This window comes from Coffea eugenioides, unplaced genomic scaffold (assembly GCF_003713205.1).
Source record: "Coffea eugenioides isolate CCC68of unplaced genomic scaffold, Ceug_1.0 ScVebR1_3594;HRSCAF=4952, whole genome shotgun sequence".
Lineage (NCBI taxonomy): Eukaryota > Viridiplantae > Streptophyta > Magnoliopsida > Gentianales > Rubiaceae > Coffea > Coffea eugenioides.
This window is the reverse complement of record NW_020864186.1, coordinates 115,595-129,070: the sequence shown is the minus strand read 5'-3', so window position 1 is coordinate 129,070 and position 13,476 is coordinate 115,595.

The window sequence follows — 13,476 nt, the reverse complement described above, 5'->3', positions numbered from 1 at the left end:
TCAAGTAAAATTTCGGCAGCATATCCCTTGTGTTTACCTATTTTCCAGCCATCATGGCTTCATTATTTCCTCAAATCAGTCCCAATATCTCGTACAAAAATAATCTCATTCCCAAAAGCCATTCACTAGGCTTAATGGCATTCAAGTACAAAATTTAGCTAGGAAATAACCGGTTATGAAAGTCAAACCCTAAACTATTCAAATAAAACACAATAAGACTCGATTACAAGTCATAAACCAATTCTACATATTACCAAAACAGGGTTCCCTAAGCATACACAAACCATAGAGGAAACCAAAAAAAATCCGGAAATGATTTAGCTTTAGCCCTGAAAAAACAGTTTTTGTCTTCATTTTACGGTAATGGTGCCAAAAGCACTACGATTATCGGATGAAGGTGTAAGACCCACCGTTTCGAAGCTAAGAGATAGGGCTACAATATTACAGAAGGTCACTCAACCCAGTTTCGAGTGTAACCAGGTCAAAAATGCAAGATACTATACCAGAATCACAAAAATAGATTCATAGAACGTATTCTAGATTCACAGAAATTTCTTCCAAACCAGAAATTGGTTGCAATTAATCACTTTTTCCACCTTCTAGAATCATTATATACCATTTCCAATCATTACAGATAGCCACACAATCATGCTTATATTAAAACAGAAAAATCCCCAAAAATAATAAAACTTCATCACTTCAACCACAAATCAAGAAATAATCCATAATATTGCATCTCATACTACCACTAATCATGATTTAAGCATCAATTAAGGGAGGAGGGTGGTTCTTCACAACTCACCTTAGAAACAAGAGAGAGAGAGCAATAGGTCCTCTTAGCTTTCCAAATAAATCCACAAATCAACTCACTAACACTAATTGAAGAGGTTTTATGGAAGGAATTCAAGATGAAACGGTTAGTTTGTGAGATTGGGCAAGATTGGAGCAAGAAACTTGGAAGCTTTTCTTTCTTTTCTTGTAGGAAGAGGTTCGGCCAAGAGGAAGACAAAAATGAGGAATTTTTGGTGAATTTTTGATTTATTTGGTCAATGGTAAGAAAATGAATAGTGGTCTTACAAGTTCCTCCAATCAAATGGTGACACTTGTCACTTATTTAATGCAAGTCTATCACTTTGTTCCCTCTCACACCAATCCAAACAGCTTCCTCTAATTATCTCTTAACACCCGGTAAATTAAACCCAGTATCCGAAACTTAACCTAGTTGGCCGAATTTTTCTGAACTTTTCGCACCAGTGGGTCCCACGTCCGGTATACGCTCGTAATTTCTCAAAATCTATTCGATACTAGAAAAATCATCTAAAAACTATATTTACTCATAAAAATTATCTAAAAAATTTTCCGGATATAGAAAGTGCAGAAAACAAGCCATTGAAGATAAGAAAACCTAGAAAGATAATAAAACCTAGAAAATGGAAAAGTTACGGGTTCTCACACTCTCTCCCCCTTAAAGAAATTTCGCCCTCGAAATTTTCTTATTAACGGAATCCATCAAATCTAAGGTACCCAACGGACCATACCTTCTCCATTCTCAGACGAGTCAAGATCCTAATGGTGTTCTAAAGAATACACCTGAGCCGGTGCCTTGGATCCAGTCCCTTACTCTTCCGACTGTCCAGGGTTAGTCTTAGTTGGTTGCGGGGTCCATTTTCCTTTTCGCAATCGAATTAGGCAGTCAGCAATCCGATGATCGGCACTTCCGCAGCACAGACATTTTCCCTCTTTCTTCCAACAATTTGCCTCCGTATGATTTGGCCCTCCGCAATATCCACAGGGACCACGAGTAGCAGAGACCGGTCCTCCCTGAGGGACATCACGCGACACCCCTGGTTGTCGTACTCCTCCGTTTCCCTTTCCCATCTTAGGGGGCGTACTTGTACCTTCTTGCTCAGAGCTACTCCCAGGAAAGCCCCTTTTCTTGGCTTGAAAGTTTTTCACCTGCAGCCTAGCATTTTCTACTCGTTGCGCCTTTTCTACGACCTCGCTAAAAGCATTAATCTGGGCCACCGCGAGGTCCTTCTGAATCTCTACGTTCAAGCCCTGGATAAAACGCCTTATTCGTCGCTGCTCGGTCATGATCAATTCAGGGGCAAATTTGGATAGGCGGGTGAACTGGCTCTCGTATTCCGCTACAGATTTGGCCCCCTGACGAAGCTGAATAAATTCATCTTCCTTCCGCTCCTGAACTAGAGGAGGGAAGAATTTGGCGTTGAACTCCCGCATAAAATTCACCCAAGTCCTGGGCGTCTGTTCCCGTTCCCATTTTTACCGTATGACGTTCCACCAGGAACGGGCCGCCTCTTCCAACTGGAAAATGGCGAAAGTCACCTGCCGTTCTTCGGTGTAGTGCAGGGCAGCGAAAATGTCTACCATTTTCTCGAGCCACCTTTCGGCGACATCCGGATCGGGTTCCCCAATAAATTTCGGTGGTGCGAACTTCTGGAACCTCTCAAGTGCCCTATCGTCACTTTCGACATGATTGCCCGGGTTTCCAGGATTAGGGTTTGGGTTTTGGCCTTGTTGCTGCACCACTTGTGCCAGCAGGTTGGTCATTTGCAGCATAGCGGCAGCTATCTGCACGTTGGGGTCAACTTTCGGTTCAGGGTTAGGTCCAGAGGAGGTTTCCCAAGTGCCCCTTTCAGGCGTAGGTTGCCTATTCCCGCGCCCACGCCTCCGTCCACTACGTGTGCCTTCCATTAATCTTAGTCAATCTAGGGGTGCAAAGATAATAGTAAAGATAATTATAAGCATGAGGTACACACAGATCAAAAACATATACACACACAACTGGACCAAACCAGTTACACAGTAGCAGTCAATTAAAGACAAATGTGAGAGATCCATGAAAGTAGCGGGATTATTCGAAAGTACTATAGACAGACTAGGTCACGAGTACAAATTAACTCACCAAGAGCTTTTCCCCTCTAGAGCTACATCCATAATCCACGACAACAACACCATTTATATCTTAATCAAGGTTGATCACGCTTAACCATACCCGAACAAACCACACGAAGTTCCATAGAATCGCCTTTCTAGTTCGCCCAATCCTTTCTAACCTAGGCTCTCATTTCTTTTGTATCCGGGCGTAAGAATCCCATCTAAGATAATTCACAACTCGAGCCGACCGGTCCCAAGCGTAAATCATCCATATTAAAGATTCCTACCCGGCATACATACCTAACTTCCTCAAGTCCCATGATAATGATCCTTACACTTATAACATGCACAATTCATAGCTTACGCTCAAAAGAGCACTTATACCTTTCGACGCATTCACGAAAGCAGGACCATAACACCACTTGGCCCCAATCTCACTCCGTGCAGAGACCACGCGAAGTGGCTCTGATACCACCTGTGACAGCCCCACCTTCCCTTAAGGCGAACCAAAGGGGTTAGCGGACTGCCTGCCCAGCTCTCGCCAGGACTAACGGTTCGGGATAGAACGAGCTAATACATTCCGGAACTTACCAACGCGGGTAAACAAATCAAAATGTCAAAATAAAAAAAAATGAAACCGAAGTCGGCTATGAATAGTAACCGACCCGTCAGAACCCAACCAAATATCAAGCAAACATTCACATCTTGAAACTTAGCATTTACAAGCCAAAGTGGCATACAAAAGTATTCAAAAGTGGATACATGTCTGGTTTGCCAAGTCAAAAGGGAAACGGTCCCAAAAGTACATTTAGGGATTCAATATATGAGCTATACAAAAGATATGTTCAACTATCTCAATTCGGCAACCATTTATCAATTGCAGTCCAAAAGTATTTATTTTCCTGTAAGGAAAACAAAAGAAACAGAAAGGGGTGAGCTTGCGCTCAATGAGGTACCAAACATATAGCAGTAAAATCATGACATTTCACATTTAACAAATCAGGTACACATGCCAGATGTAAAGTAAAGGAACCAATGATTCAAATCAGAAGGATACAGATGGCTCTCAGGAGCCAAATTCCCATTAGCATCATCGAAGCTTGATCGAAATAATAGTTGACACTCCGTCAACGCTAAAGGAGTAACCAATACCGTAGACTCCACTTTCTTCGATTCCTTCCACCTCACATACCCCACCGGGCCCGAAATCCAATCAGATCAGAAATGGTAATACTCGAGTATACCTGGAATCAAGGGTCTCAATACCCAAAGATCCCAAAACAGACTACCGTGGTTCGTTATCTAATCGACCAGGCCCTTGCCGGCCCGACTCGAGTAACTGGCCACAGGTGTTGAGCTCAGAGGTCACAGAAAGGTCGTTGGACACAGGCTTCCAAACGACGTCAGAACAGATTCAGATCCAGATACAGATAACAGATACAGATACAGATACAGATAGCAGATTCAGATACGCGTTCAAAATTGGCATATGAACAGACCAGAGAACGAGTGTGATAAAGTACACCCTCGCCTCCCTTTTATCAAAACAGTATTTGGCTCAAACAGTCATAAATCAAGTATTCAGATATTCAGATATTTCATATAACGGGTAGCAGGTAGTGGAACACTCACCGGGGTCAGTACAGATATCTCCCAAAAGAGAGCTTTAATCACCAAGAAACCCTAAAATAATCCAAGGAAAACAATTGAAGGTTCCACTTTCAAAATCGAGTATACAGAATGCACATGTGAGGCTCGACTACCAGTCGTATGCCTCGCCAAATAATGATTAAAGCGAGGGTGCAAAACATGAATTTTTTGAAACGAAAAGGTAAAATGAAGACCTAGGCTTAAACAACCCAAAAGTCCTTCGCTCAAATCACAAGTAAATCCAACTAGCCTTCAAGTAAAATTTCGGCAGCATATCCCTTGTGTTTACCTATTTTCTGGCCATCATGGCTTCATTATTTCCTCAAATCAGTCCCAACATCTCGTACAAAAATAATCTCATTCCCAAAAGCCATTCACTAGGCTTAATGGCGTTCAAGTACAAAATTTAGCTAGGAAATAACCGGATATGAAAGTCAAGCCCTAAACTATACAAATAAAACACAATAAGACTCGATTACAAGTCATAAACCAATTCTACATATTACCAAAACAGGGTTCCCTAAGCATACACAAACAATAGAGGAAATCAAAAAAAATCCGGAAATGATTTAGCTTTAGCCCTGAAAAAATAGTTTTTGTCCTCATTTTACGGTAATGGTGCCAAAGGCACTACGATTATCGGATGAAGGTGCAAGACCCACCGTTTCGAAGCTAAGAGATAGGGCTACAATATTACAGAAGGTCACTCAACCCAGTTTCGAGTGTAACTAGGTCAAAAATGCAAGATACTATACCAGAATCACAAAAATAGATTCACAGAACGTATTCTAGCGGAAACATCATAACTCAGGCTCTCCAAGTCCAAATCCAGAAATTCCAAAACCAGATAAAAGCTAAGAAATAGGGATAAATTTCATCAGAAGGCCTCAACAACCAATTCGGAAGCAATTCCAGCTAAAACAACCAATTACAGGCGCAATTCTTACATTCGGGTAAAACCAGAACAGCAATAGTAATTTCGACTTTTCTCATTCTACACTGCTCCGATTGACCTGAAATTTTGTAGGCACCTCTAAAATGTCATTCCCAAGATAAAAAGGATGAGGGCGGTCAAGTACACCCTCACCTTAGTCATTTCCAATAGCCAAACAAGCCTTCAAGGCTTCACAATCACATATAGCAAAGCCACATTATAAACATTCAAGTGAGTAGTATACTCACCAATCAAGTAGGTGATGTTTCATGCACCGTCGTTAAAAGGACGTCGTGAACCCCCGTCACGTCCTAAAACATACAAACAAATACAATGAGACTCGATAACGAGTCATAAAGCAATGCCAATCACAACCCCAATAGGGTTTCATAAGCATATACAAGCATCATAGGTAACCAGAAATTTCAGAAATGTAACTAACTTGGCCCTGAAAAAAAAAACAGTTTTGTCCTCAGTTTGCGGTAATGGCACAAATTGCACTATGCTTATCGGATGAGGGTGTAAGATCCACCGTTTCGAAGCTAAGAAACAGGGCTACAACAATGTAGAAGGTCACTCAGTCCAATTCCCAGTACAACTAGGTCAAATATGCAAGATACCAAACCAGGACCACAATAACAGGTTCACAAACTACATTCTGCTGTAATCAGTACAACTCCGTCTATACAGGTCCAAATTCAGAAATTCCAAAGGCATATGATAGCTAGGACATCAAGCTACATTTCATCAGAATACCTCAACAACCAAATCCAAAACAATTCCAGTCAAAACAACCAAGTTCAGACGCAGTTCTCACATTCGGAAGAATCCAGAACAGCAATAGTAATTTCGGCTTATCTCATTCTACACTACTCCGATTGATCTGAAATTTTACAGCCACCTCTAACACATCAATACCTACAACTTTCATGTTTTAAGCCAAGGCCAATTCGGCCTCTAACCATGAGATACAAAACCGGCCAGAATTGGGGATATAAAACCCTAACTTTCCACATTTCCTTCCAAACCCAAAATTGCTTGCAATTACCAATCATGTACACCTACTATAGTCATTAACCATCATTTCCAACCATCATAGATAGCCACAACATCATGATCACATTAAACCAGAAAATTCATCAATAAATTGAAAACTTCACCAATTCATCTCAAACCAAGAAATAAACCACAAAATTCATCACTTTAGCCACCACTAGGCACAAATTAAGCATCATTAAGTGAAAGAGAAGGTTCAATCACCACTCACCTAGTAAACAAGAGAGGAAGAGTTGCTTGTCCTCTTAGCTTCCTAAAACACTTCACCAAACCACTTACTAACACCTAAAGAAGAGATTTTATGGAGTAGAAACAAGTCTAGGTGATTGCTTTGGATGATTTGCACTAGATGGATGCCAAACTTTGAAGAGTTTTTCTTTCTTCCTTGCTCAAGGTGGCCGGCCACAATGAAGGTAAGAAATGGTGATTTTTGTGGTAATTTTTTTTTAGATATTTACTCAATTGGTCAAATAGGTCAAAAGGTGAATAGTTGTCAACCACTCTTAAGGTGACACTTGTCACTTCATTTAAAGCATTTCTATCCTTTTGTTTCCTCTCACATCAATCACATCTCATCCTCTACTTATCTCTTAACACCCGATAAATTTCAACCAGTATCCGAAACTTAACCTTATTGGCCGAATTTTTCCGAACTTTTCGCACTAGTGGGGCCCACGTCCATTATATATCCGTAATTTTTCAAAAACTATCCAATGCTAGAAAAATCATCTAAAAACTATAATTACTCATAAAATTCACCAGGAAAATTTCCTAAGCCAGAAAATGCAGAAAACATGCCATTAAAGGGGAAAAACCCTTGGAAAATTATTAGGGAAAATACGGGTTCTCACAAATTCGGCCTCTAACTCGGAGCTAAAAATTCGGGTAGAATGCTCCCACTCGAACCCTAATTTTCTGAAATTTCTTCCAAACCAGAAATTGGTTGCAATTAATCACTTTTTCCACCTTCTAGAATCATTATATACCATTTCCAATCATCACAGATAGCCACACAATCATGCTTATATTAAAACAGAAAAATCCCCAAAAATAATAAAACTTCATCACTTCAACCACAAATCAAGAAATAATCCATAATATTGCATCTCATACTACCACTAATCATGATTTAAGCATCAATTAAGGGAGGAGGGTGGTTCTTCACAACTCACCTTAGAAACAAGAGAGAGAGAGCAATAGGTCCTCTTAGCTTTCCAAATAACTCCACAAATCAACTCACTAACACTAATTGAAGAGGTTTTATGGAAGGAATTCAAGATGAAACGGTTAGTTTGTGAGATTGGGCAAGATTGGAGCAAGAAACTTGGAAGCTTTTCTTTCTTTTCTTGTAGGAAGAGGTTCGGCCAAGAGGAAGACAAAAATGAGGAATTTTTGGTGAATTTTTGATTTATTTGGTCAATGGTAAGAAAATGAATAGTGGTCTTACAAGTTCCTCCAGTCAAATGGTGACACTTGTCACTTATTTAATGCAAGTCTATCACTTTGTTCCCTCTCACACCAAATCCAAATAGCTTCCTCTAATTATCTCTTAACACCCGGTAAATTAAACCCAGTATTCGAAACTTAACCTAGTTGGCCGAATTTTTCCGAACTTTTCGCACCAGTGGGTCCCACGTCCGGTATACGCTCGTAATTTCTCAAAATCTATTCGATACTAGAAAAATCATCTAAAAACTATATTTACTCATAAAAATTATCTAGAAAATTTTCCGGATACAGAAAGTGCAGAAAACAAGCCATTGAAGATAAGAAAACCTAGAAAGATAATAAAACCTAGAAAATGGAAAAGTTACGGGTTCTCACAAATTGAATGAATCTTTAACTAGTTTTATATCATGTTAGCAGGTGTGAAATAGTTATAGGTATGTTGGTACATCGGCAAAAGCATGTATCACATATATTTGGAAATTATGCCATAACTAACTAAGATAATGAACTCATTTGATCAATTATTTCATTTGCATGAAATTCCATCACCTTAGATGCATTTTCTTGTTAATTTTACTACTTTTATCATATTTTAGTTGTGTAGATTCACTTGCTTCACTTGTTATAGTCTAAATAATAAAGGAATTTGAAAACCACCGATAGTTGACAATTTTCCTTATAAGATCGACCGTAATTATCACTATGCTCGATTGACCCTTGTGAAAAATTGAGGTAATTGGGTTTAATTGAATTGATAATTAGGAATTTATAATTTGAAAGTCTAAACCATGTCAGTACACCTCTTCCACTTTTACCCACTCATATTTATTCGGAACATAGTGAAACCTAGGATCAATGTCCTTATATCTTGAAAAGGCATCCTTGAACCCTACTACTGAAGCTAACATTAGTTTTCTAGAGACAACTAAAGTTGTTATTCTAATCTTGACAAATTGAATGAGTCAAGACTCTGAATTATTTAAGTACTTGATCCATTTTCTAACAATATCAATCACATCACCAAGTTGATTAAGACCATCTTGCACTAAAAAATTAAGTATATGTGCATAACACCTGACATGAAATTTTTTTCTCTATTTCTTAGCTTTTTTCTCAGAGAAATATCCTCTATAAGGCTCCTAATGTGTACATCATTATAAGAAGCATTATCTGCAGTTATATTAGAAATCTTATTTTCAACCCCCAATCAATAAAAAGCATTTGCAATAATTATTCCTGTATGAAGAGGTAGGACATTACAAAAATTCAACATAGGTTTTCGCAACACCCAATCAAAATCAACAAAATATCCTATCACAACTATATATTCAATTTTTTGACTTTTTTCAAGTGTATAAGTAGTGATACAATCTTTCTAAACAGTTTGCCGATTGATCTGTTTAAAAAATGGGGATGTAGCTTTCATGAATTTATTGAAAATAACATGGTCCATCATAGAAAATGGATACTCATGTACAAGAAATATATGACATGCAAATTGTCGTTCCTTGGTATGATAATAGGAAAAGTTAATTATAGAGTAATACCATTTGATGGTCTTTCTAGAAAGGACAAGACTTGCTCCTTCTTTCTATTCTGCTCCCCAATGGCCAGCTTTCTTTGTAGACAAAAATTTAAGTGGTGCTTGTGTTGAGATATAGTTTCAGGTATACTTTTGGCAAACAACTTCATGCAATGATTGTATTGGATTTTAAATGTTTCATTGTCCAACTTCACAGGTGTCATGTCAATCCCATATGCTTGATTTCTTTTCTGTTGCTTTATATCGAAGGCCATGCTCCTTCATCATCACCTTTTCGCCCTTCTCTTCCTCAACTCTTCTTCACTCATCTCATTTGCATTTTCTTAAATGTCAACTTCTTAATGTACACCTTCATTGTTTTTCTCCATAAAAGGACTTGAGGATGAACTTTAGTGTGAATGAAATAGAGGGCTATACATACTATTTTTCAAGAAAAGAAATAGGGATTAGTTTCTAACAACCTAAAGATGAAATTCATTTCTAGTTTTCATACAATAAAAATAGAATTAATGACAATGTACTGCAAAATTTAACTTAGAATTGACTATAATATTAAAGCTGAAAATTCCAATTCCAATAGATGCAAAATGACTTATGAGAATTTCAGTTTGGCCAACCTCTACTTGAAATAACAATAGCAAATAATCTAAAGCAACTACTAATAACTAAACTAGAGTATCTAAAAGGGCCAACCTCTACTCTATGCAATCTTATGTACCCATTTAAATCTTTTTCAAAGCAAAAAGATAGCTCTTTGCACTTAACCAAAATCAAACCTTCCTAAAGTCTACAACTTTTCCAAATCCAAGAGACAATTATAGGGCTCAACTACTACAAGTATTCAATTTCTCTAACAAATTTGCGAAGACAAGATGTGATAGCCCCACCTCTCCCTAAGGCGAACCAAAGGGTTCAGCGGACCGCCTGCCCAACTCTCGCCGGGATTCACTCACTCACTATAGTCCTCAAATAAATTACAAGGCACAACTCAAATATTACATCAAATTCTCCAAGAATTACATATCATAAGCGAAGCGGAAACTAATTCCCAAGCGTGGAACGTACACATACATCCGATTCAAATCCAAACATCCATTTCAATTCCAAACAGTCACACTAGCCCAACTATTACACAAAATGAATCCAAATCTAAGCTATACAAGATATATACCATCCAGTCACACGAATAACGTAATACAAGCGTTTCCTTTGCCTCGATCCCTGTGGGAGAAGAAAACATTTGGGATAAGCTAGAAGCTCAGCGAGTGACCAGTAACATCAAAAATCGAATAAGCTTTACAATAGTGTATTTAAATGATATCAAGAATCAGTGATCAAATATGCGTATATTGCTCTTTTGAGCCAGTGAAATCCTTGTACTTAAATATCCAACGCTCCATTAGATCAGGTAACAGATAAACAGGAATAAGGAGCCATCGTGCTCCAAAGAATGTGTAAACAGTAGTGGAGACGTTGGTTCTAAGCACAAGATTTTCCCAAGAACTCATCGGAGCCAAAATGTCATGGCACACACACGAACACAATGATATGCAATCGAGTAACCAATGCAAGAATTATTTCAAAAGTAACTTTTGGAAATAGTTGAGGGATCACTCACCAACCACGACTCACGAACCTTATCCATCATACATCATTGCCTTGCTCAAGTCGAAACCCTAGATTACAAATATTAGGTCAAGCAAAGGAATTCTAACATTATCAAGCTTCTATCACCTTGGCACTTTAATCACAATTGAAGCTACACTTATCGGATTGAAACAAATCTTATGGCGTTATGAAGTTGAGATATATACCAACATTTCTTATGAAGACCTCCAAGGCCAAATCATACATTTTTAGGGTCAAATATCGAAATCTCGAAGAGGACTGAAAACTGTCTGCAAAATAGGGTCTATGAACAGTCAAGGGTATTTCGGTCAATTCACAAGCTACAGTACTCCGATCAATCTGAAATTTTGTAGGTAGGTAGTTAACTCAAATGTCTACAACTTCCATGTTTTGAGCAAAAGTTGGTTCGGTCTAAAATATAGAGAAATTGGCAGTCCACGTTAGGTCCAGAAACAAGGTAAGACTGAAAGTACACTTCTAAACCAACCTTTGCATATAACCACTACTAATAGCAATTAAGGCTAGAAATTCCACCTTAACACTAGAATAAATTTCACTAATCATACACATGCCAAAATCAAAGAGGAAATAACTTAGATCAAGTCTAGAAATATCACTAATATGGAACTTCTCCTCCTAACTTCCAAATCATAAGAATTTCCATAAAAATTAATCAAGATCAACTCAAATTCAAAACAATCGAATACTCTCAAAGATTGGACAGCATTTCCCCTTAATTTTCTTGTTTTCCATATTACAATACAATACCAAATATACCTCAATTCAACCACATTTTCACATACAAACCATAGCCTATAAAATACACCTAATTAGGGCCACAATATCCTTAAATCTTAACCAATTAAGAGCACAAGAACCAATCATAAGAAAGCCCCAAATCAAAACCCTAAATCTGAAATTTTCCGCACAAATCTGAAATTTCACGCAAATAACCGCAATGAACGTACAAAAGCTCCAGTTAACACAATTTAGAGCTATCAATCCAAGGCCAATCATAACCATCATGTGAAAACAGAAAAATTCCCCAAAAATCAGGAAATTACCATAATACTACTTTAAATCAAGAAATCTCTCACAAAACTACGCAGTTAACAACTATAACCCACTACTATACAATTATTAGAAGTAAAAGAGGGGTTCTTGACAAGTTACCTTAGAAACACTAGAAAAATGATAGCTTAGTACTTCCCCCTCAAAAATCACTCCACTACCACCTTTAATCCTCTTTAGCTAGCACTTGTACGGAGTAGATTGAAAAACTAACGGTGAAATCTCAAGATTTGAGCAAGAAAGTAAAACTAGAAAATGAAGAACTTTTCTCTCTTATTTCTCTCCCAAACAGCCGGCCAAGCAAGGAGCAAAAAGTGAAGATATTTCAGCCAAAAACAAGATAAGAATGAAGAAAAGCAGCCAGTCAAAGTTGACCGCCGGAGGTGACGTCACAATCCGGCTGGAATCTGGCCGGATTCCAGGCCGGATTCAAGGCAGTGGCTGACCAATTTTTTTCAAATCCCTCAAGCAATCCGGCCAGTTCTTGGCCGGATTTGCGGCCGGATTTGGTCCAAAACCTTTCCACCAAAAATTTTACTTTCCAAGTTCAAACGTTGTTCTCATCCGCTCTTCCAACAAAGGTATATATATATAGAGATATATAATTTCACACAATTACACTTGATATACACAATCACACGTTCATATATATAGAATACAACCCTTCTTCTTTTGGGGCATCACACAAGATTAGCCATTACCAACTTAAATTTTACAGAATTAATACATGAATTAAGAAAGAAAACTAGGGAACAAAAGATATCCCTAAGAAGAGATTATTTTGCTTCGTTAATGCAGAATAAAATATTATGTAACACTTGATCAATATCTATCCCAAATTAAGCTGATGTTTTGATTGATCAAATTTCAAGTTACACATTAAGTTATTCTCAGTTCTACATATATTGATTAACTTCCAAGGTCTATCATGGTAGTCTTAGGATTACTATTGCAACCTAATCTGATAAGCGGTTCATTTTATTTTCTTTAACTATCGACATTTTCCTTCTTGGTTGGTTAATGTTTGAAGGTTTTCTTTTGAGAGTGCATTTGTTTTTATTGCAATATCTCTTGCAAACATTAGCTTTAGATAGAAAGAAAATTGCAGAAGCAGCACAATAGAAAACAAAAAAAAAAAGAGAAAGAAAAAGAACCTAACAAAGTAATAATTTCTTACAATATTAGGTAGTTCAGGAATGGTGATGCCAACCACTAGCTGCTACCAAGTGATGGGTGGGTAGTGAAG